The sequence below is a fragment of the Ursus americanus genome, chromosome 11 (genome assembly GCF_024610735.1).
Source record: "Ursus americanus isolate L20-20 chromosome 11, mUrsAme1.1.p, whole genome shotgun sequence".
Classification (NCBI taxonomy): Eukaryota; Metazoa; Chordata; class Mammalia; order Carnivora; family Ursidae; genus Ursus; species Ursus americanus.
This window is the reverse complement of record NC_142137.1, coordinates 29,025,571-29,050,781: the sequence shown is the minus strand read 5'-3', so window position 1 is coordinate 29,050,781 and position 25,211 is coordinate 29,025,571. Positions and strand designations below refer to the sequence as shown.

The 25,211-nt window shown below is 37.0% G+C and overlaps 2 pseudogenes; both read left to right on the top strand.

Moving 5' to 3' along the window:
• LOC123792899 (CWF19-like protein 1 pseudogene) overlaps positions 1–7,807 on the top strand; it is a 53,940-nt pseudogene extending 46,133 nt beyond the window's left edge.
• A 1,687-nt stretch (positions 7,808–9,494) lies between these two features.
• On the top strand, positions 9,495–10,909 carry LOC123792898 (glutaredoxin-3 pseudogene; annotated as a pseudogene).
• Positions 10,910–25,211: the final 14,302 nt, after the last annotated feature.

The window sequence follows — 25,211 nt, the reverse complement described above, 5'->3', positions numbered from 1 at the left end:
ACACTAGCTAAGCCAGCAAGGGTTCCACCAGCTCACAACAGTGCCAGGAAAGTAAAACCTCTACTGCCCCTTACTTTCCCTTCTCTTCTCCGTTCCATCTTGGAGGAGCAATGGCATCTTTACCCTGCTTTTATGATCTGTGTGGGGAGAAAGGAGGGGCAGAAACAGGAGGCAATAAAATAGAAAAGAAGTCTTCTACATTTCCAACTCTCAGCAGGTGCCAGCTGGGAGAGAGGTAGGGCACCCAGCCGTGGAACTCACCAACATCCTTCTAGTCCCTTTTTCTGTTTAGGAAAGACACATTTTCCAGCTCCTTTCAATTACATGGGGCCTGTGACTATGTGTAACTGAAGAAATGGAACCGGAAATGTCATGTGTCACTTTCAAACTATTGCAATGAGAAGCCTCTGTGTGACTCTGTTGTTCCCTCTTTCCCAGCAGCAAGGCGGTCCGTTGTCAACATGGCAGCACCTCAAGAGAGACATGGCTTTGATTACTGAGCTACTGCAAGGAGGAGTTACTGCATTGGTCCTGGGAGGACTTAGGGTAAACAAACAAACAAACAAACAAAACCCAAACCAACAAAACCCCAGAATTTGTGTTGAGTTTGCCTATTACCACAGCACAACTTGATCTGTCCCAATTAATACAAGGATAGAAGATTTAACCTAGAATGAAATTTGGAGTTTCTATTACTACTTGGGACTGAACATGCCAATTATTCCTCTAAAACTGTTTTAGAGGTCAAAAAACCTACAGGGCTTTTATTATCTAAGAGCGTCTTTGAGATTTCATCCAAGGGCAGTGAAAAAAACAGCCACACAGACATTTGCAGAACAGTTGGGAGGAAAAATTACACTGTTTGATTGTTTCAGCCTCAAAACTTACACTTCTATTGTGCTGATTATGGAAGATTTCTGGAAATTCTCACTAACCTAGGTCACCCTATTTAAGAGACCACTTCATGTAACAGGGAAAATAATGGTACATAGATTTAAAAAACAAGTTGATTTCCTCTGCGCTTCAGGTATGGATAGGGTTAAGTCGCAAAGGAATAGAAAGGACTACCAAACCCCAGAAGTTAAAGTTTTATGTTTATGGAAGATTTTTGTAACTTGAATAGACTGTCATGCCATCAGCTAGTTCAAAAGACAATGCTCATTGCCATTACTGTTGGTTATCTCTGCCACGGCAGTGGGGATATACAGAGCACCATTACCGGCTCAGAAATACAGGACTCTGGGAAACAAACTGAGGGCTTCAGAGGGGAGGGGGGTGGGGGATTGGGATAGGCTGGTGATGGGTATGAAGGAGGGCACTGGAGTATTGCATGGTGCACTGGGTATTATACGCAAATAATGAATCATGGAACATTATATCAAAAACTAAGGATGCACTGTATGGTGACTAACATAATATAATAAAAAATATTATTAAATTTAAAAAAATAAAAGAATAAAAATAAAAACAATGAAATAGAAAAAAAAAAGAAATACAGCTATGCTACTTGAATATCCACAGGCATTGTTTAAATATGGTAGATTGCAAAAACGGTCACAATGCTCTGCTCTTTTTCCCTGTCCCTTCAATCTGGTCTAGTCTTTTGACTTAATTTGGCCAACAGACTGGGGTGGAAAGAACAGAGTTCAGGTTCTGCGCTTGTGACTGATCTGGCGTCTTGCAACCCTGGAGTTGCCATCAGTCGGTCCAGGCTAGGCTGCCAGAGGGTGAGAGACACACAGCCCCATCACTTTTGTTGTCCCAGCTGATGACAACCCTCCAGAAAGAGATCTGCCTGGCAGACGTTCAGGTGGCTGCCAACACATGGGGAATCCCAGCTAAGACCAGAAGAACTAGAAGAATAGAACTCCCCAGCTGAGATCTGCATGCTGACCTGCAAGATTGTGAGTAAAATAGATGGATGTTTTAATTCATTAACTTTTGGATGATTCATTAAATGACAAAAGCTGATTGAAAAAATAAGGATGAGATAAATACTGTTTGTAAGAAACTCTGCCAATTATTTTACGAATGGTGACAGAAAGGAAAGGCTATTATTATGGAACAAATAAATGCCAGGTGTCATAAATGCTACATTTGGGCAGAGAGGATTAGGTTTTATAGCTACTCATGTTTAGGTCTTGTATTAGTAATTTGGGCTGTCATAACAAAACCCCATAGACTGGGTGGCTTAACCAACAGAAATTTATTTTCTCACAGTTCTGGAGGCTGAGAAGTCCAAAGTCAAGGTGCCAGCTAATTGATTCCTGGTGAGAACTTTTCCTAGCTTGCAGAGGATCGCCTCTTCTTTGTGTCCTCACATGACCAGTGTCTCCTCTTCTTAGGAAGGCATAAGGCCTATAAGATGAGGGCCCCACCCTCACGACCTCATTTAACCTTTATCCCCTCTTCACAGGCTGTATCTCCAGATACAGTCACATTGGGGAATAAGGCTTCAGTGTGTGAATTTTGGGGGGAACAGAAACATTCAGTACATAACAGCTTGAAAAACACTATTATTGTTGAAATTTCTCGAGTAAAAAAATTCCTTCATTATTGTAGGATTGAAAGTCATTAGTCCTTTTCCCCCTTTCCCGAATAAACGATTGTTTTTGATAACACACAATTTCTTAAGAATGCAACTTTCACATTATTAAACTGAACAGATTATACAAATAATTGTCTCTAAAATTTTTGCTATAGAATCCAACATTTTATGAAGAGAAAGCATTACATTGGAAGAAATAACTTGAGCTTTAGTAGCTTGTCATGCTGCACCAGTTAGAAAAACTGGTAAAATATTAAATAAAAGAGGTATTGCTTGGAATCTTGGTATTCTTCCTGAATTCAGAAGTAGAACCTTCAATGTGTTCTCACTGTATATAAAGTTTACTGCTGATTTTCTGTCACATTAAGGAAGTTACCCTCTGTTTCTAATTTGTCAAGAACATCAACATCAATGGACATTATATTTTAATAAGTGCCATTTTTGCAATTGTTGAGGTATTTTATGATCTTTAACTTTATAATATGGCAAATTGTCTCAATTAACTTTTCTATATTAATACTTTATCTTCCTAAAGTAAAATCAACTTTGTCACATGGATTATACCATTTGTACTTTATATATGTTCTAAATTCTTTTTGCTAGCATATTGTTTATGATTTTTGCATCAATGTTTCATAAATAAATTTTGCTCATGTTTTTCTTTCTTTACTATCTTTGTTGCATTTTGGGATTAAAATTACATGAGCATCATAAATAAATTTTAGTGCCCTGAAAAGTATGATTAAGAGTGCAAAAATTTGTTACTTGAACAGCGATTTGAACTTGTTGATAGAGACACTGCGTTTGGAATTTCTGTAGTGGAAATACTTTTGACTATTGATTCAATTTTCTAGTAATTATAGGACAATTGAGACCTTCCAATTCTTCTTTAGGTAAGTTTGCTTATATAATTTTTTTTCCTAGAAATTTGTCAACTTAGTTGAAATGTTTTAATTTATAGCATAAAGTTTTCATAAAACTGTCGTAAATATTAAAAATCCCAGAAACACCCAAATGAGTTATAACTTATGTCTACACAAAAGTCTGTACATGAATGTTTATAAGAGCTTTATTCATAATTGCTAAAACCTGGATGCAAGTAAGATGTCCTTCAGTAGGTGAATGGATAAAGAAGCTGTGGTATATCCGTACAATGGAATATTTCTCAGCAATCAAAATAAAGGAGCTATTAGGCCGTGAGAAGACATGCAGAAAACTTAAATGCATATTGGTAAGTGAAAGAATTCAATCTGAGAAGGCTACCTATTGTATAATTCCCACTATAGGACATTTATGGGAAAGGTGAAACTATGAAGACAGTAAAAAATCAGTGGTTGCCAGAGATTGGAAGAGGCAGAGGGAGGGATGAATAGGTAGAACACAGGGGATTTTTAGAGCAGTGAAATTATTCTGTATGATACATACAATACATTTACACATTTGCCAAAACCCATAGGATACACAGCACAGAGAGTGACCTCTAATATAAACTATGAACTTCAGTTAATAATAATGTATCAATATGGGCTCATCAATTACAGCAAATGTTCACACTAATGCAAGACTTAATAATAAGGAAAACTACACTCAGGAGAGAATGGGTATGTGGGAATTCTCCATATTTCCTGCTTAATTTTCTGTAAAGTAAAACTGCTAAAAAATGGTCTATTAATTTAAAAAATAAATATTATATTAATCTACCCCTTGTCATATGACGTTTCCCAGTTTCTTTTATAATTGCATCAACCTTTAAACATATTTTTTCATTACTGTATTACATTTTTATAACGATGGAATCCACAGCTAAGTCCTGGACCTAGTTTCTTCTTTTACAAACTCTTTATGTGCCATTAAAACACTACATTTTTCCTGATTGACTTGTTTTTATGGGTAATTACTTTGAGAGACAGTTTTAAGAAATGGTCTCGTTAGTGTTGGTTTCCTTTCTGAATAACCATTTTTTTTAATTGGAGCTTTATTATTGTTGGCAAATTGTGCTGTTTTCAAGGTCAATAACATTTGCTCAGCGCCTGCTGCACCAACTCAGGTAATTCTTAATTTACCTCAGTGTACGCTTACCTAAAATGGTCAATTTAATAAATTTATTTATTTATATTAACACTGGTCACATAAATCCATCAGAGCAGATATTCCACAACTTTAGATAAGTTCTGTAACGCTGACTTATTTGTATTTTCCCCCATGATCATGGGAAATAGAAAAGAGCCAACTTAGACAATTTTAAAAAGGTATATGTCTCAGGACACACTGGTTGTACTATGTTCTCTTTCCTTGTGAATGCAACCAATCTGCCCAAAGATGAAAGCTTATGTATATAGCTCTCTGGTTGCCTGAAAGAATCTGGTTGTGTTTTCCTTGAGATGTTAAGTTAATATGCTTTTCTTAAACTTCATAATTCAATCCACCTTTTTTATTTTGGGCAGACATTTTCCCCTTGAATTACAAATGATCTACAAAGTTGAAGGAAGTCATAAGTTTAATTCTTTTGCATTGACTTAAGCAATGAGTTGGAAATATCAGGCTGACTTTATGATATTCTCTGTAATTAAGCAGAACATTTATTTTCTGATATTAGTCACAATTTTTTGGTAGTATTTGATTAGTATTTTTTCTTCTGTTTATTCAGTTTGTGGGTACTTTCATTTGTATGAAAGGTACAGGAAAAAACTCGATACCTAAATTTTGAGGTTTAGTTTAGAATTGCAAGCTCTTTAATTTAGGATAAACTTGGAACTAATTAAATTATTTCTACTTCAAATTCCAAAATATCAAGAGCTATAATACTAATGGGAAGAAATGATGAAAATAGCCTTTTCTTCTTTTTCGAGGGATGTGCCCAATTTTTGGAATTCATTGCATTTTTTTTTTCACCTATGGATCTTGGGCACAGAATTTCTACTGTCTAGCGATTTGCTAATAAAATTAGTAGTCAAAGTCTGGAGCAGGAATTTTTTTAACTTTCTCAAAAAAATTATTCATAGTTCTGTACTTATGTTTTTAAAACATCCTCTGGAATTCAATCAAATTCTACAAAAAATGATCAAAAAATCAAATGTCTACACTCGGTCAGTTGCTTAGAAAACAGTTGTGGCATTATCATAATTGAATCTGTCAGGTCTAAACAGAAGGAGAACCCAGAAGAAATAGTTTAGGAGGGGACATTAACACAGACCACTAGTTACAAAGGAAGAGGAAGAGCTACAAGGCAATCAGAGAATGGTGAGGACACCCAGTGTTTCACATCAACACCCAGGGTTAGTGTCAGTCAAAAGTTATTCTAAAGTTGGAGAGACAACGGAGATGATCATGTTGCCAAAGCTTGAGAATCCAGAATGTGCAGACAGAAGCTGGGATCACACGGGAACAGCCACTTACGGAAGCAAGGCCCAGCTGGGAACTGGGATCATGGCAAAGATCGGCTCAACAGAAATTGTGGCCACAGAGAGAAGGTCTGCTAGAATGAGATGAAATTATGGAGACTCAGTCTATGCTAAAAACGCAGGCCAAAGCCAAGAAAGAAGGCAATGAAGTAACCTGGCTTCTCTCCCATTGTCCTCCATTGTATTGTATTTTATTTTATTTTATTTTATTTTATTTTATTTTATTTTATTTTATTTTATTTTATTTTATTTTATTTTATTTTATTTTATTTTAATTATCTCCCATTAGCCGTATCTATCCAGAACACAACTGGCAAAGGGGTGTGGAAAAACAAGTTTGTGAGAATCAGGACCCTAAGACACTGAACAAAAGAGTAACAAATTAATCTTTTCTCAGAGTGAAGTAATCATGATTTGGGGAAATTTGGCAGGAAATCTAGAAAGTAAGAACTAGGAAAAAAGTAAGAAATGTAGGGTTAGAAAGTTCTATAGTGACTATTAGTAACGTTGTAACAGACAGAAATATTTACAAGATTAGTGTTTATATAAAGTTTTATAACAAAAAACAAAAGTCTCAGTAATGTTTTTAAAATATCTATGAGTTCTTGAATCAGTAGGAAATCTTACTTTATGAAGTTCTTGGCAAATTTCCTGTAACACATATTGAATATAGATGCTATGCCATGCACAGGGCTATCCGTGCGCTCTTATTTAATCCTCACAAATACTCTATGAAGTAGATACTACTGTTGTCATTTTGCAGATAAAGGGAGGACTAACTATCTGTGGTGACCGTGGTAATAAGTGGGAGAATTCCTATTCAAAGCCCAGTTTCCTGTTCTCTAAGCTCTGTCTTGGTCACCGTGTAATTCTGCCCCAGTCAGTGCTGGTCTGATGAGGCTTCATTATGTGCTATTCATAATCACCTTTCTGAGCAGATGGCTCTCTCCCACTTCCACAAAGCTGGCTCACAATAATGATGGTTAAAATTAAATAGGTGATTTATATCCAACCCACACACAGAAGATGAAATCATTCCTGCTCATGTGACCAATGATCTTCTAAAGGCTATCTGTACATTTTTATCACTTTAATCATCTGTAACTACTCTGTTATCCTCTGAGATGGCTAAGGGGGTAGGTAGATTGAAGCAGAGAAGGAGAGCATTCATCTCAGGAAGAATCATCTCTTCACCCAAAGCAGCCTCCAAACTTCCTTAGCCTCCAGAACCTTGTTGCTTTTGCCTTGCCAGTCCAAAAGTGGAAAAGCGTTTGGTGGTCAACACTGACACACATGGCTACCTTTCCCTGGTCAAAGGAGGCTTATCTGGTGACCATGTCCACATCCTGCCCATCAGACACTACCAGTCAGTGGTGGAGCTTTCAGCAAGATGGTGGAGGAAGTGAAGAAGTCTAAGCCTACACTGAGACGGTTCTGCAAGAGTCAAGGGAAACGAAGTGTTCTATTTTAGAGAAATTATAAGAGCTATCACCTCCAGCTACAGGTCATTTTTGTGTCACTCAGACACTGCTCTGCTAATGACATTAAAGATGCCTTTGTTTCCCAGGCACAGGACCAGCAGATAGAGCTAGCTGATGGAAATCCAGAGCGCTCTGATATCAAGCCCATTGCACAGCCAGGAGCAACGTATTCTTATGTTGAAATTGACAGAGGAAAGAAGTTTTCCCACAAAATTAAAAAAAAAAAAAAAATCCCCTTGCGGTGAAAAAGGAAGATCCTGGCCAGCGAAGCCATTCTTAAGAATCCTGACCAGTCTGACTGGAGGCAGTGCCAGATGAGCAAGGAAGAGGCGACCGTGGCTCACAGCTTCTGCAGAAACCTTGAGCCCTTTGACTGATCCTGGATGACTGAGGAAAGGGAAAGACGCTTTATGAACTTCACAGGAAGTACTAACAACCCGTTTGTAAAAAAACTAGTCTCTCAGGGCCTCCCGTGGAAACCAACTGCGGCAAAGAGGCCTAGTATTGAATGTTTTCTGGAAAAAATCACATTCTAGGATGAACATCTTATGTTAAAAGCATGTCTGTCATTCAGCTCCAAGTACAGATTGCGTTTACCAACATTTTCAAAAAAGCATTTAAATTATCAAATAAAATCCAAAAGCTTTTCCGTGAAAAAAATAGAATCATGAGTAGGGGCAACACAAATTCTGCTAGTTTTGCTTTAGACCAAATTAGATAAATATCTGGTTGGTTGATTACTTATTTATTTACTATTTATTATTAATTGTTGATGCACTGTATAGTGTGTGTGTGTGTGTGTGTGTGTGTGTGTGTGTGTGTGTATTGTAGGGAAAGGTGCAGTATGCTATTACAGAACTCTTTCTCAAAACTGCATAAGCCAATGACATTCTGGAACCTTATTTTTAATGGGTATCAGTACTCAGAATAATAATATCTATTAGTATATATGCTATAATAATATTAGTATATATGTTATATACTAATCAAATTTAATCCTTATGTATTCCTTTATAATGCTACCCAGGTTATGCTGAACATGTTTCTTGAAGAAATATACTTCAAAAAGAAAAAAGAAAGGAAGAAAGAAAGAAAGAAAAAAAGGAAAGAGAGGAGTATCCGTTCATCATGAAAATATATTTTCTATCTGTAGGACCAGCACGGCGCTGGGTAAAGGGCACTTGTCGGGAATTCAGGTGTCCCACCTGTGCTCCTCCTTTACTCTGTAACCTGGGACATGTTACTTAGCCTCTTTGTTCGCAGTCGTTTCTCCATAGAGGGAGGCAACTACTTCCTGCTCTTTCTATGTCAAACACATGTGAGGTAGGAAAATGTAAAATGAGATGATTGATGCTAATACACTTTGCAAACTAAAATGATATACAAATTTAAGTTATAAAAATTCTCCTGAGTTTTTCTATGCTGGTCTAGATACACACTCATGTACTAAAAATGCTTACATACACAGACAGAAATACACACACACACACATGCTATTATCATATTTTATTCTGGTATCTGTCCTAAAGCGGCAGAGGTTTGCATTTGTCTTGTGTAATCAACCTACATTTATATTATGAATAAAAACTGACAAACTTTTGTGCAGAATAACGTGATTTATTTGGTACTGATACCAGGTTTCTAGATGGTGGAGCCGAATGCGTCTAAGGGCTGACAGTAGACCTTGGAGAAGGATAAGACCATCTTTTAGTTTCAGAGGAGCAGAATGTCTGGGATGAAGCGCAGGTGAGCCCTTGTGTGTTCTAAATATAGCACTGTCCTCTATCTAATTTGTAGGGAAAGAAATGCCCACCAATAATCTAATAACTTGTCAATTTTTACTGTAGCTATTATTGTGGGTTTTCACCTTTTTCTATATTTTTGTAGACATATGTGTTCCCAGAATGATGATTAGAGATTCAAACCCGAATTACAGGATAGAGAGTAGAATGTTCTTAAAGAACGCAAAATTCTTGTTAATGAGATATGGAAGTAATCCATATTTAGATTAACTTTAACATTTAACTTTAGACTCAAGTGCCCCTGTCTTGCATGGGCAGGGCCATGGGTGCGGTGGAGGTGGGAGAGGCCCAGAAGGAACTTGGCCGAGTCCTGCCGTTTGAGGAACCGCTGCTCCTCAGAGCCAAGTCCCTCCTTGAGGTCCATGTTTGGGCACCATGGGCTGCACAGTGTGCTCAGATGAATGACATGATAGTAGAGTTAGCCGGAGAACGCCCTCAAGTTTCGTTCGTGAAGTTGGAAGCTGAAGCTGTTCCTTCATGTAGAGGCTGCTTTCAGGAAACAGGCTTGAGCAATGGAAGGCAGAAAGGGCTCACAGCGACCCTGGCTGAACACAGGCCCATCAGGGGACCCGCCTCAAGATATCATAGGCCCTAACTGACCAATGGGCTACTTCCCACCAGGCATAGTCACCAAAAATGGGAGAATTCCATATGTCCCATACCTCCTCAGCTTCCTGCTTTACGGTTCCCTTGCAGTGTAGTCAACAAACTTCTCTCTTCTTTTTTTCTGCCTCCAGTGAATCCCTTCATGCCCAAGCCACCAGCCCCCACTCAATCATCACCTCCCATTTAGGGTCCCCATCCTATCAAGACAGACTCCACATTTAGACACCACACTTAAGTATCTGAAAAATGTGAAATTAGTTCTGTTCCTTCCCTCCTGTTTTTCAAGATTTCTCAGAAAAATGACCTCTTAGGTGGTGCACATGCCCACGTTGACCAAAACAGCTCAGCGACATGGGTCTCCTTCCCACCGAGGGGTAACAAGCGCCCTAAAAAAGATCCCAACCTTCGCGGGAGGAAATGAACTCCTGCGGCCCCTTGCACGTTGTTTAGGAAAGGAACTCCTCACAGAGCCCCACTGCGGTTTCAGCAAGGAGATGGTAGAAATTCTCAACAAACATAATATTCAGTTTGGCAGTTTTGATATCTTCCCAGATGATGAAGTTTCAGGGCCTCAAAACCTATCCCAACTTCCCACCTCTCTCCAGCTCTGTGTTTCCTGAGAGCTCGTAGGAGGACTTGACATGACAGAATTAAGGAGCTGTAAGTATCTGACAAGCTAGATACAGTTTGCCCCAAAAGCCCCAAATCCTAGGGAAGGCTCGAAGTACCGACAAATAAAGCTCTGTGATGCTCTTTATGGAAGGAAACAAACAGGAAGCAAAATGTGGGTTCAGCAAACGAATTCTGGAAATGGGAAATGGCACAGGTGTTGAATATGAAACGTGATATACAAATTTAAGTTATAAAAATTCTCCTGAGTTTTTCTATGCTGGTCTAGATACACACTCATGTACTAAAGGCTGAAGAAGTTCAGCAGGGGTTAAAACTTACTCGAATTGGCCCCTGTGCCCTCAGCTGTCTGTCAAAGGGGAGCTTGTTGGGGGTCTGGATATTGCTAAGGAACTGAAAAACAATGGCGAGTTGCCACCAATACTGAAAGGAGAGAATTGAATGCTGCGCGGTGCCCGTTGCTGCAGGAAATACTTCATCCCAGTAGGGCTTCCTGACTCCGTTCTCAGAGGACGGCGAGCGGCAGAGACTGCTTCCTACCCAGTTGTGCTCAGTGTATTTCACAAGTTTGTGCTAAATACATGTATGTTTCATTTTTTTTACCACACACAGAATGCAAGAAACATTTTCAAATCCAATTAAAAATATTTTGTATTTTCATTTTTAAAAAAATCATTGAAAATAAAATAGGAAATTAAAGTCTGTGTATCCGTTTTCTACTGTGGCATTTCAAAGGAATTAAAACTGAGGCTTAAGACAACATTTACTTGTTCGTAATTCTGCAATTTGGGCTGCCCTCCATTGGACAGCTTTTCTACTCATCTCTCCTGGAGTCACTCATGCAGCTGCTGGCATTGAGATCTCTTCTGGGAATGGATGGCCCAAAATGGCTTTACTCGTGTGTCCACTGGTTATCCAGGACGGCCACCCAAGGGGCCTCAATTTTCCTATTCAGCAAGATATCCAAAAATTCCTATAGGGTAAAAGCAGGTCTCTTAAAGCCCCCTGGGCCCAGGCATACAAATCACATAAAGTCGCTTCTACCATTCTACTGGTCAAGTCAAAGCACAGGCCCACCCAGATCCAGAGGTGGGAAGATAGATTCCACCTCTTGACGAGGACTGAGAAATTCACATTGCAAAAGGGCATGAACATCGGGAGGTGTGACTCACTGGAGGGTCTTATTGTAATAACCTGTCAGTCTAGACATAAAACTATTCTTCCAGAATAAAGATGATAACAACTGCTAACATGTACTAAAAAAATTTACAAGTGCCTAACAACTGTTATACATAACATATATTAATTTTCAAACAACTCTCTGAGATAGGTACAATTATTTTCACAATTTTACAAATGAGAAAACAAGATCACATGGACATAAATGTATTAAAATTGTTTCAGTAATTAAACGTCAGGAGTATGATCTCAATGCAGAAGTAGACAGACGTAATTAGAACGAAAGAGAGAGGGGCGCCTGGGTGGCACAGTGGTTAAGCGTCTGCCTTCGGCTCAGGGCATGATCCTGGTGTTATGGGATCGAGCCCCACATCAGGCTCCTCTGCTATGAGCCTGCTTCTCTCCCACTCCCCTTGCATGTGTTCCCTCTCTCGCTGGCTGTCTCTATCTCTGTCAAATAAATAAATAAAATCTAAAAAAAAAAAAAAAAAAAAAAAACAAAAGAGAGAGTCTAGAGTTAGGCTCAACTATACGTGGGAATTCAATCTAAGATAAAGCAGTCATTTCAAATTACTAAGATAAAGTATACTGTGCAACAAACTACTAAGTTATCTGGTAATTGTTTACTTAAACGGATCACACACAAAATGAGCCATTTGGAAAAAAGTTAACGTTTGAATGTACATCTCACTCACCAGAATGAATGCAGACAGATTGAACGTGTAATTATATAAGTATTAATCCCGTAGAACTACTGATATATGGTGTAAGTAAATAGAATGACCAAGCACATTTAGATCACAAAATCGTAGGGTAAGGCTGGCTGTGAAAACCAGAAAGTCAAAAAAATATTATAAATTTTTATTATGTAAAAATAAGCTAAGTCTCCTTTAAGACTTACAATTAATATTCTGAGGGTTTTACAATTATTATAACACTTGACATTCACACAATTTCTATGAGATCATTGTTAGCATTACTCACACTTTACATCTGAGGAAACTGAAGCATAGAGTTACTCATTATCTATAGTCCTATAGCTTCTAAGGAGACAAGCTAGAACAGGAACCTTAGCATTCTGACCCCATAACCTGTGCCCTGCTATAAAAATAATTTTTAAAGATTTATCTACTTATTTGAGAGTGAGAGAGAGTGGGGGAGGGGGACAGATGGAGAGAGAGAACCTCAAGGAGACTCTCCACGAAGCACGGAGCCCCACACAGGGCTGGATCTCACCACTCACGAGATCACAGCCTGAGCCGAAACCAAGAGCCACATGCTCAACCAACTGAGCCACCCAGGTGCCCCACAAAAAGAAAATATTTTTAAGTAAGGGGCGCCTGGGTGGCTCAGTCATTAAGCATCTGACTTCAGATCAGGGCGTGATCCCAGGGTCCTAGGATCAGGCCCCACAACTGGCTCCCTGCTCAGCGGGAAACCTGCTTCTCCCTTTCCCACTCCCCCTGCTTGTGTTCCCTCTCTTGCTGCCTCTCTCTGTGTCAAATAAATAAATAAAATCTTTAAAAAATATATTTTTAAGTAAAAGTCCAGTGAAAGGAAGTATATGTTATGAAGCAGCAGTCATGAAATAGGAAATGGATTTATAATGGAGATAGCATGAAAGAGAATACTGTAAATGACAAAGAACTTAACAAACAAAAAACAATAGGAAAAAATGGGCCAAGAATAAAATGGGAAATTCACACAGAAAAAAAGATACAAATATTCAATAGAAATAAGAAAACATGTCTGAAAGCAATAGTAATTAAGTAAACTAAAGCAAAATTAGGGATTATCAATGCCAGTTATTGGTCTGGGAAACCTGAAAGTAGTGAATAATGCTCAGATCTTATGAAAATATGAAGAAATAGCTACCCATATGCATTGATGGAAGGGCTGTAAATTGTACGATATGACAAAACATTCCCCAAATCAGAATGACCACACCCTGAAAATGTAATATTTCCTGTAGAAATTTATGCTAGGGAAGTTACCTAAACAAGTGTGCTAAAATGTACATTTATCACATTGTTGATAGAATGAAAAAAAAGGGAAACCATCTTAAAATTCCTCAACTAAGACACAGGGTAATAAATTTTAGAACAACCATGTCATAAAATGGACTCCTGTGCAGGCATTAAAATGGCTGATGTAAATCTATTCACACTGACACTGGAATACCCACTACCTTGGTGAAAGCAAGCAGGTTGTAAAACATTCTGTGATGTGTGCTCCTCTTAATATAAAATTGTATGGTGATACATGAAGAGAGCATGAAAGGTCAGTCAGATTGAGGTTAATAGTAGTTGGGGTTAATAACAGTTGTAGTTGAAACACAGAGGAATTGATTTATTCTTTATTTCTCTATGTATTATTTAACTTTTTCATAAGAAGCATTGTCTTTGTAAAACAGAAAGTTTGGCTTTCTAGATGTGACAGCATGAAGATATCAGAGAATCCTCTCTCCAAAAAATAAGTATAAAACTGGACAAAATCGCGAAAACAAACATTTTAGGGCTGTAAAAAGTTGACCAATAACAAACAACAAAATTGAGCACATTTATAAATGAAAAATGACAATGTTTTGTGTAAGAACAGTGGGAGTCTGTCTGCAGCCTTCTTTCCCTTACATGCTTCCTACACACACACACACACACACACACACACACACACCTCCCCCCAAAAACACCCCCAATCAGTTGACATGGTAATTTTACAAGGGCGTGGCTGGCCAGGAAAACCTGCGGCTTTGCCTCCAGCTGGGCAGACTTGATGTGGAGCAGAGGGCAGTAACTCAGGCATGGCAATGTTGTCAATAAAAGCAACAAACTCATTAGGTAATGAACTTTAGGCTCTACTAACCTGAGTTTGTAATCTAAACCCTAAAAATGAAAGTCATAGACCGTAACAGGCAGAAATTGTAGCACTGTATCGTTGGGTTCATAACATACATAGACAGAATATCTATGACAACGATAGTACAAAATAGGGGAAGCTATTATATTTTACTGAAATTAAATCAATATTAGCCTCACCTAACTTGTGATACTTAAGTGTGTAGTATCCTTAGCGTAAACACTAAGAAAATAACTCAAAAATGTGGAGTTAAAAAAAAAATAAAAATGAAAGAGGAGACATCACTATCAACCTTACCGAAATAAAAAAGATTTATAAGGGAATACTATGAACAAGCATATGCCAACAAAGTGCATAAATTAGATGAAATCGACAAAATCCAAAAAGAACAAAAAGAACCAAAACTGTCTCAAAAGGAATAACTAAATAGACCTATAATGAGTAAAGAGATTGAAAAAATAAATAAAAACTCCCTACAAAGAAAAGCCCAGGCCCATATGTCTTCCCTGGTGAATTCTACCAAACATTTAAAGAATTAATTCCAATTTTTCACAAACTCTTCCAAATAGAAAGGTAAGGATTACTTCTCAACTCATTCTATGTGGTCAGTATTACCCTAATACCAAAATCAGAAAAAGATATCACAAGAAAAATATCTATAGACTAACATCTTTTATGAATACAAGATGAGAAAACCCTCAATAAAATACTAGGAACCTGAATCCAGCAACCTACAAAGAGGACTATGTACCATTACTAAGTGGAATTCATTCCAGGAATGTAAGGTTTGGCATCCTAAAATTAATTTGTGCAATACATCATAACAACAGGCATCAAAACAAAATCACGTGTTTATCTCAATTGATGCAGAAAAATCATTTGCCAAAACTTAACATCTTTCCTGATAAAAATACTCACAAAAGGAATAGAATTTCCTTAACCCGATTAAAGGCATATATGAAAAACCCATAGCTAACATCATGCTTAAGGGTAAAGGACTAAATGCATTTCTCCTAAAATCAGAAACAATGCAAAGATATCCACTCTTACCAGAATAGGCAAATCTCTGCAGATGGAAAGTAAATCAGTGGTTGCCTAGGGCTGGGTCAGGGAGGGAGTTAGGAGGAAATGAGAGGTGTCTGCTAATAAGTATGGGGGTTCTTTTGTGGTGATGGAAGTGTTCTAAAATTTATTGTGGTGATGGTTGCCCAACTCTGTGAATACACTAAAAACTATTGAATTGAACATTTTAAATGGGTGAAATGTGTTGTATATGAACTATATCCTAATAAAGCTGTTATTTTTAAAAGGAGAAAATAAAATAAAATACTAAAATATTGATTCAATACAAAAACATGTATTTCAAAAATGTGCCAAGACAATTCAGTGGAGTAAATGAGTCATTTCGACACATGATGCTGGAACAATTGGATATCCACAGGAAAAATCTTTAAAAACTAACTTAAATTCTTATCTCACACCATTACGAAGATTAATTTAACATGGGTCAAAGACATAAGTGTAAAAGCCAAAACTGGGAAACAAGTAATGAGAGACTCTTAACTATTGAGAAAAAACTGAGGGTACCCTTGATGCAGGGAGGTGGGTGAGGGATGGGATAGATGGGTGATGGGTATAAAGGAGGACCCTTGTTATGATGAGCACGGGGGGTTGTATATAAGTGATGAACCACTGAATTCCACTCCTGAAACCAATGAAAACCATTAAAATTACCAAAAATTACCATGAAGCTCATGATAAATGATGAACCACTGAACTCTACTCTTGACACCAGTATTGAACTGTATGTCAACTAACTAGAATTAAATAAATAAACAAATAAGTAAAAACAAAACTAAAACTATAAAAATTCTATAAGAAAACATAAGATAAATAAACCTTTGTGCCCTCAAGGCAGACAAAGATTTCTTCGACGTGACACAAACTGCACAATGCATAAAAGAAAAAAATTGATAAATAGGATTTTATCAAAATAAAAATCTATTGTTCTTCTAAAGTTACCATTAAGAAAATGAAGAGACAAGTCAAAGACTGGGATAAAATATTTGCAAGTCATATATCTGGTTTAAAAAAAAACTATCATAATTCAGTATTAAGAAGGCATCTATTCAATTAAAATACAGGCAAAAGATTTAAACAGACATTTCACCAAAGAAGATATATGAATAGCTAATAGGCACATGAAAAGATGCTCAGTATCATTAGTCAGCAAAGATACACAAATTTAACCGTAAGGAAATACCACTAAATACCCACTAAACTGACTAATCCAAACAACCATGAAAACAAAGTTTTAACAAGAATGTGGAGCAACTGGAACGCTCATGCATTATCGACTGAAATATAAAATGGTATAGTCACTATAAAAAAGTTTACCAGTGGGTTTCTATTTTTAAGTTAATCTTATACATACTTTAAAACCTGGCATTCAATTCCTAGGTATCTGCCCAATGGAAATGAAAACTTATATCCACCCAAAGACCCATGAATGAATCTTATAGCAGCATTATCCAAATATCCAAAAGGTGAAAGCACTCTAAATACATATCAATTGGTGAATTGATAAATACATGCGGTATATTCCTGCAATGGAATACAAGTCATCATTAAAAATTATGAACCATGATTTCATGCCGCAACATAGATGTACTTCAAAGACATTATATATGCTAAGTCATAAAAGACCATATATTGTAGGATTCTGTTTATATGAAGTTTCTATAAATGGCCAATCTGTAAGGGACAGAAAGCAAATCTGTGGTTGCCAGGGACTGGGGATGGGGTGGGGACTGGCTGCAAAGAGTCACAAGGAAACTTCTGGGGATGGCGCAAATGTTCTAAAACTGGGGTTGTGGGGTTGCACAGCTGTATAAATTTATTAAAAATTATTAAGACGTACACCTGCACAGAATGAATTTTATGGTATTTAAGTTATGCCTCAATAACATAAGAATATATAATAATAGTATTAAGCATAGGGTAGTATTTTAACAAGAGAGTAGAGAACCCAGCAATAGATAGATACGGAAATTTGACATAGATTGATATGGCTTTATAAATCGATGGAAAAGGGGTATGCTTACAAACGGTGCCAGGACAATTAGTTATCCAAAGGAAAAAAACAATTATTTTTACTTCACACAATATGAAAAGATAATTTCCAGATGGATTAAACGCTGGAAAGTAAAAAACAAGTCTTTAATATTTTTAGGAGAAATTATAATCCCCGGGTTAAAAAGATTTCCTAAACAAAACAAACACACAAAAACCTATGAAAGAAAGGTAAACCGTGAAAATTTCTGATCCTGATAGAGTAACGCATAATATAAACAAGGAAAATGATGACATCAAAAGAAAAGAATATGTGCAGTGCTGTTTTTGGTTAAATCTGACAAAAGACTAATGTATCAAAACCTGCTAAAAATCAACAAGAAAAAGAAAAACCCCAAAGTGGAAAACGTATATGGCTAGATGATTTACAGAAAAGAGAACACAAATAGCCATCATGTAAATTAAATGATGATAAACATCACAAGTGATTATAAAAAAACACATGTACTCTTTTAAAGTGGTGCTCTGCTTCCTAGGAGCTATGTCTCCGGAAGCAAGGAAAACAGAAGAAAAAATGAACTATTGGGACTTCATCAAGATAAAAAGCTTCTGCACAGCGAAGGAAACAATCAACAAAACTAAAAGGCAACCCACAGAATGGGAGGAGATATTTACAAGTGACATATGTGATAAAGGGCTAGTATCCAAAATCTACAAAGAATGTATCAAACTCAATACCCAAAAAACAAACGATCCAGTTAAGAAATGGGCAGAAGACATGAGCAGACACTTTTCCAAAGAGGACATCCAGATGGCTAACAGACACTTGAAAAGATTCTCAACACCACTCATCATCAGGGAAATGCAAATCAAAACCACGATGAGATACCACCTCACACCTGGCAGAAGGGCTAAAATTAACAACACAAGAAACAACAGGTGTTGAGAGGATGCAGAGAAAGAGGAAATGTCTTGCCCTGTTGGTGGGAATGCAACTGGTGCAAGCCACTCTGGAGGACAGTATAGAGGTTCCTCAAGAAGTTAAAAATAGAGCTACCCAATGATCCAGCAATTGCACCACTAGGTATTTACCCAAAGGATACAAAAATACAGATTTGAAGGCTCCATGCACCCCAATGTTTACAGGAGCATTATCAACGATAGCCAAAATATGGCGAGAACCCACATGTCCATCGACTGATGAATGGATAAAGAAGATGTGGTGTACACACACACACACACACACACACACACACACACACACACACTGGAATATTACTCAACCATCAAAAAAGGAAATCATGCCATTTGCAACGTGAATGGAGCTAGAGTATATTATGCTAAGTGAAATAAGTCAGTCAGAGAAAGACAAATACCATATGATCTCACTCATATGTGGAATTTAAGAAAGAAAACAGATGAACATATGGGAAGGGGGAAAAGAAAAAAAGGAGAGAGGGAAACAAACCATGAGACTCTTAATGATAGAGAGCAAACAGGGTTGATGGAGGGAGGTGGGTGGGGGACGGGATAGATGGGGGATGGGTTTTAAAGAGGGTACTTGTGAGGAGCACTGGGTGTTCTATGTAAGTGATGAGTCACTGAACTCTACTCCAGAAACCAATTTTGCACTGTGTGTTAACTAACTAGAACTTAAATTTAAAAAGTTAAGTGCTGCTCCGTATACAGCTAATGTTCAAAGATGACTCTAACGAACCACCTATTGCTTTACTAATCAAACTCCAAGACTTTCGGTTTTCTTGGAGGGGACTGAGATGAACTCTCAAATGGGAAATAAACATTAAATAATTTCTCCTGGAAAACACACACACACACACACACACACACATTTAAACAACCATGTGATCCCATTTCACATCCATCCAATTAGCAAAAATGAAGAAAAGTCTGACAATGCAAGGAATTGGCGGACATGTGGAGAAATGGTAACATTCAAACACCAATAGTAAGGTTATACAAATACTTTTAAGAGCAATTTGGGGGATGCCTGGGTGGCTCAGTTGGTTAAACGATCCCAGAGTCCTAGGATCGAGTCCAACAACAGGCTCCTTGCTCAGCAGGGAGCCTTCTTCTCCCTCTGCCTGCTACTCCCCTTGCTTGTGCTCTCTCTCTCTGACAAATAAATAAATAAAACCTTAAAAAAGAAGAGCACTACGACCCCGTTTAGTTGAATCAAACAGAGTCTTTGGGTTACAAACTTTTAGAGAGATACGAAGGCATTCTAAATGGTACATAGACACGAAGAAGGTTTAAAAATTAATTTCCACACTGAATTCTACACCTGAAGCTAGTATTGCCCTGTATGTTAACTAACTGCAATTTAAATAAAAACTTGAAACTACAGAAAATTAAATTAAATTAATAAATTAATATTAATTTTCAGACCTTTACCTTCCATATATAGATTGACAAAAGCAAAGAAAAAGGAAGTTGTAAAAACTATTACATACAGTTTTGCCTTATTTAATCCATAGACATACTCATGTCAAAACTTTATGTTTTATCTATTTAAAATTAGATTATTAAAGATAAGTGAACGGCATGTCGGCAAATGCCAGTCCACCATGGAGTGTGTTCTCTCTGCATGTAGCCATTGTCTGTGATGAGGAAGAACTCGGTCAGCATCCTCATTCCCTATGTATTGAGTCATGCCTATGTCTCCAAGATACTAACAGAATTATTTAAAGTGCATAATAAAGTGGAAAGATTTCATTGAAACCACATGCATTTTCTAAAGTCGCTGAAAATAAAGAATTTTGATTTTTCTCCATCTTCCCTGAGTAATTGGATTAGGTAGGGTACGTTTAAGTGAAAAATTAGTAACTATAACGAGTATTTGTTAAGTCTTGGAAAAGCCTCTTTGGCATACTTCCCCAAAATAGAGAAAATTGATAACTTTGATGATGAACAACAATCCTTTTGAAAGGGAGATGACTTCCCCTCATGAACCACATAGGTGATGGCGTATACTCCACCCCTCCTGCAGCCCCCCAAAACCTAAGGTAGTCTTCAGTGCAGGCTGACCCTTGCAAGCATTGCAATGCTGATCACTGCAAGCAGATTCGCAAAGACGTCCACACACCAGCATTCCAACTGGAGCCTGGGGATCACAATGTAATGACCATTCTGTTGTGGGTTTACGATGTGATGATATTTTGATGACTGTGCTTTCATTTTCGGAGTTCCTTTCTTCCAGAGTTGTTCAAGGAATGTTCCATATGGGCTTTTACATTTTTTAATTATATATTAACAACTTTATGGTGAAATATAAGCAGAATCATCAAAAGAGTAAAATCCTAGCCCTTTTCACCATAAAACCCCAACTAGTGTCAAGATACAATGGTCTCGCTTTGTTTTAATATTGCACAGATGTAATTTTTCATAATTGCAATATACCCAATTATTTTAAGATTTTATTCTAGTTAACATTGCAGAATCTAGATTTTTTTGCATCCCTACCTCAGTTACATATTTTTAAAGAGCAATGTGTTATTCAGTTTGTTAATACACCAGATTATTTAACCAAAAAAAAAAAAAAAAAGATGGCTTCTGATTCTTTACTTTCAAGAAAACTGAAGAACTTAATTAAATTTTTGGCTTAAAAAAGTTTGTTAATAATTATTATGCTCAATCATTATTTTAATTTTGGTTTAAACACAAAAGAAATTTAGAGAAATATACAATGCTGTTACAGCAAAAGACTCCTGTTCTTATCTAGACATTTATTTGAATAAATGGGAATTAAGTTGATGCTGAAATTTGTTTCACTCAACCTTATGTAATATTCATTTATATTATCTAATTGACAAAGTCCATCTCATTTAGAAATATATTTCCAACACAATTTTACTTTTATCAAATTTTTTAACATTTTTGTTGTCTTGAGCACTTATGTAGGGGTAGTAACTGGAATGCTGTCCCAGTACAAAAAAATTTCTAGAGTCTAATGTCGCAAGAAAGTTAAAATTTTTGTTTCAGTGTACCTGTATGTTATTGTTGAAGAAAGCTATGATAAACTGATCAATAAAACACTTTCAAATATAATAACATACTGTATTAACATAAAATTGTTTGAGAAACGTGGGCTGGAAGTACGAATTTGCAAAGCAAAAATTACAGTGCAAAATTTCCAATTGTTAAAGAAGAAACTGTCCATGTATTTTCGAAAAGATAACAGAGGGCAATGCTGCTGAGGTTTGTATTCCATTTAGTACATTTTAAAGACTACTGTATGAACTTTGCTTTTAAACGCCAGTACAGATCTTCCTCGACTTACGATGAGATTACATCCCAATAAACCCGTATGTCGACAATATCATTAAGTCCAAATGCATTTAATGCACCTAGCCTACCAAACATGATAGCTTACACTGATCTGCCTTAAGTGTGCTTAGAACATTTACATTAGCCTACAGTTGGACAAAATTATCTAACACAAAGTCTAAAAATACTGTTTTTAATGAAAACCAGAAGGATTGAATGGGAACAGAATGATTGTAAGTGTATTGGTTGTTTATCCTCATGATTGCGTGGCGGCCTGGGAAGTACAGCTTGAAGCTGCTGCCCAGCATTATAAGAGACTATCTACTGCACACTGCTCACCGGAAAATGGTCAAAACTCCAAATTCTAAGTATGGTTTCTACTGAATGCATAGATAGTGCTTTTGCACCATGGGAAAGTCAAAAAATTGTGAGTTAAACCATCACGTGTCGGGGACCATCTGTACTTGCAAGATAGCAGCATCCGTATCTTTTGCAACTAATTGAACTCATGTCAAAAGATTTTAACTATCAGCTTAAGATGTGCGAGGGGTTTAGTTTTAGCTTTTAGTTTATTTTTTTAACATTCTTTAGATTTTAAAGTTCTTTTAGGGAAATGCAAGCAAAAGTGTAGAAAGACCACTAAGAAAGAAGATGATCGTCTCTTCTGACCAGACAGTTGCATTCTGCACACGCCGCAAGGAGACGTGATAGGTCAGGATATTCATTGCAGCACTGTTTGCGATAGCAAACACTGGAAACAAATACTTACCAACAGAGTAAGGAATAAAGAAATGGTACAACTGCATAGTTTTATACATATATATGTATATATATGTATGTGTGTATATATATATGTATGTATATATATGTGTGTGTGTGTGTGTGTGTGTGTGTGTGTGTGTATAGTGGTGAAAATAGATGATTTAGACCAATGTCACTCAAAGCATGTTCTATGGACCAGTATCAGTTGGCAAACTATTTATCACCAATCCGTGACAAGATAGTACTAAAATTGAGAGCAAGCATTTAGAAACTTTTATAGCAGCTTGATGGAGTAATTTTTATCTGTTAAATGTAATAATAAAAAGTGTGACTTGTCTTTAGTACATCTTTGTTTTATCATATTTTCTAATAATACATTTTATTGTATTTTAATTAGATAGATGGTTCACGATCGACTGAAAATTAATACAAAAAAAAAAAATCTTTACCAGAGTTGAACCAGGGATCTTTAATCAAGGAAATAAGCATGAGTGAATCTGGAAAACATAACATTGGGTGTAAAGAGAAAATTTGAAAATCATATGCACACTGTGTTGCCAACGATTTTATACATAAACATGTACATAGTAAAATATATATTACCCAAATAGTAAAATAAAATAGTAAAATATAAACAACTCACATAGTAAAAAGTACAAGTATGAACTGATAAGCATGAATGAGAATGATATATACCAACCTCTGAGTAGATGCACCCTTTGCAGAAGATGGGTGGGGAGGAAAGCAGATTCGTGGAGGGATGGGGGCTTCAGCTGTATTTTCAGTGTTTTGCTTCTTTTTAAAATATCTCTAAAACCAATATGACAAAACTTTAAGATTTTTTTAAAGCTTCCTTGTAGGTCTGTGGGTATCCATTATATTGTTCCCTATCTTCTTTTATGTTTGAAATATTCCATAATAAAATACATAAAAGTAAATCAAAGGTTTTTTTCAAATGTAATATAAACTGCAGATTGTTGGAAATTTTCCACAAAAGGAAAAAAAAAAGGGAAAGAGAAGATCAAAGCTTTTCTAAAGTATCTGGCAAATTTAACAGATTATGTGCCTCTCCAAAATCATCCATTGAATATCAACTATGTGTAAAGAACCATACAAGGTATTGAAAATAAGAAAAACTATGTGCTGAGGATATAAAATAAACTATTTGGAAGAAACCTGAGACGAAATCAAGGGCCTGTTAAGCCAGATGTCTTGATATGTACCCAAAAACAAAACTGGATCTCTGCATCTTAGATGGACAGGATTTTACCTTGAAAGGGACAAGAGTCCCACTGCTACTACTTCATTTTCCCACATTATCATTATCTCCTATGATACTGGTCTTAGCAGTGTCACCTGATAAAATGACATTTCTAGGAAGAGTCTGAGGCTCATAAGAGAAATTACAACAGATGCTGGGCAGATGTTTCCCTCTGCCTTTTATTATTTTATTTTATTTTATTTTATTTTATTTATTTTTAAATTCAGAGGTTGGGCAAGCGTGATCTTTATGCTGTTGTTCAACTCTGTAGGCCAGCTGCCTGCACAGCAGCCCCAAACAAGTGGATTTCCTTTGTGTGTCTGAAATCATCAAACACCAGACGTCGGCATAGAGGTTTCCATCATTCAAGAGCGCCGGACTGCCCTATCACCAAGCGCTGGGAATGATGGCGCAGAAGCAGTGATTTCCTATCCCGTTTCATTAAATTGAATGTGAAGTAAAGGGAATTTGACCTCCTTGAGAGGATGCTTTCTTTGACCTATGAGAAGTTTGTTGTTATAAAATGAAAACGCAATCACTGGAGAGATGCAGAAAATGAAGCTACGCTGGACAGCTTGCAAATCATTTCGCAGTGTGCATGTGATTTAATAATAATAAGGTCGAGGTTTCCAGAGAAAATTATTTGATACTGATTACATGATACTAATAAGTAGAGATGCTTCTGTGCGTCACTGAACAATGAGGACACAAGAAGAGCAAGAAGCATTCTTCATTACGGCTCTGGACCTCTGGGGTCTGGTCACTTCAGATATCCTTCAGCGGAAGCCTGAGCAATTAAGATGGCTGATTGGCCGGGGAAAGAGCTGTGTTGGCTTCGCAGCACCAGCACAAAAGCTTAGGAGACTGTCCTAAAAGAGCAAGCCCTACTGGCGGGTCTGACATTCCTCTTGCCTTAATTCACAGGCTAAATTAAAACGGACTATGTATCGGAACTAGGTATCCAACTGTTAAATTCATCTGAAAGAAAATTAAGATACTTTCTTGGATTGTTTGCAAGGATTTAGAAATTTGCCTCGAAGAATTTTGCAGGGGCCATTTTAGAGTCGCTTTTCAGGGGCACCTGGGTGGCACAGTCGTTAAGTGTCTGCCTTTGGCTCAGGGCGTGATCCTGGAGTTCTGGGATCGAGCCCCACATCGGGCTCCTCCACCGGGAGCCTGCTTCTTCCTCTCCCGCTCCCCCTGCTTGTGTTCCCTCTCTCGCTGGCTGTCTCTATCTCTGTCGAATAAATAAATAAATAAATAAATAAATAAATAAATAAATAAATAAAATCTTTAAAAAAAAAAATAGAGTCGCTTTCCAGATCTGAA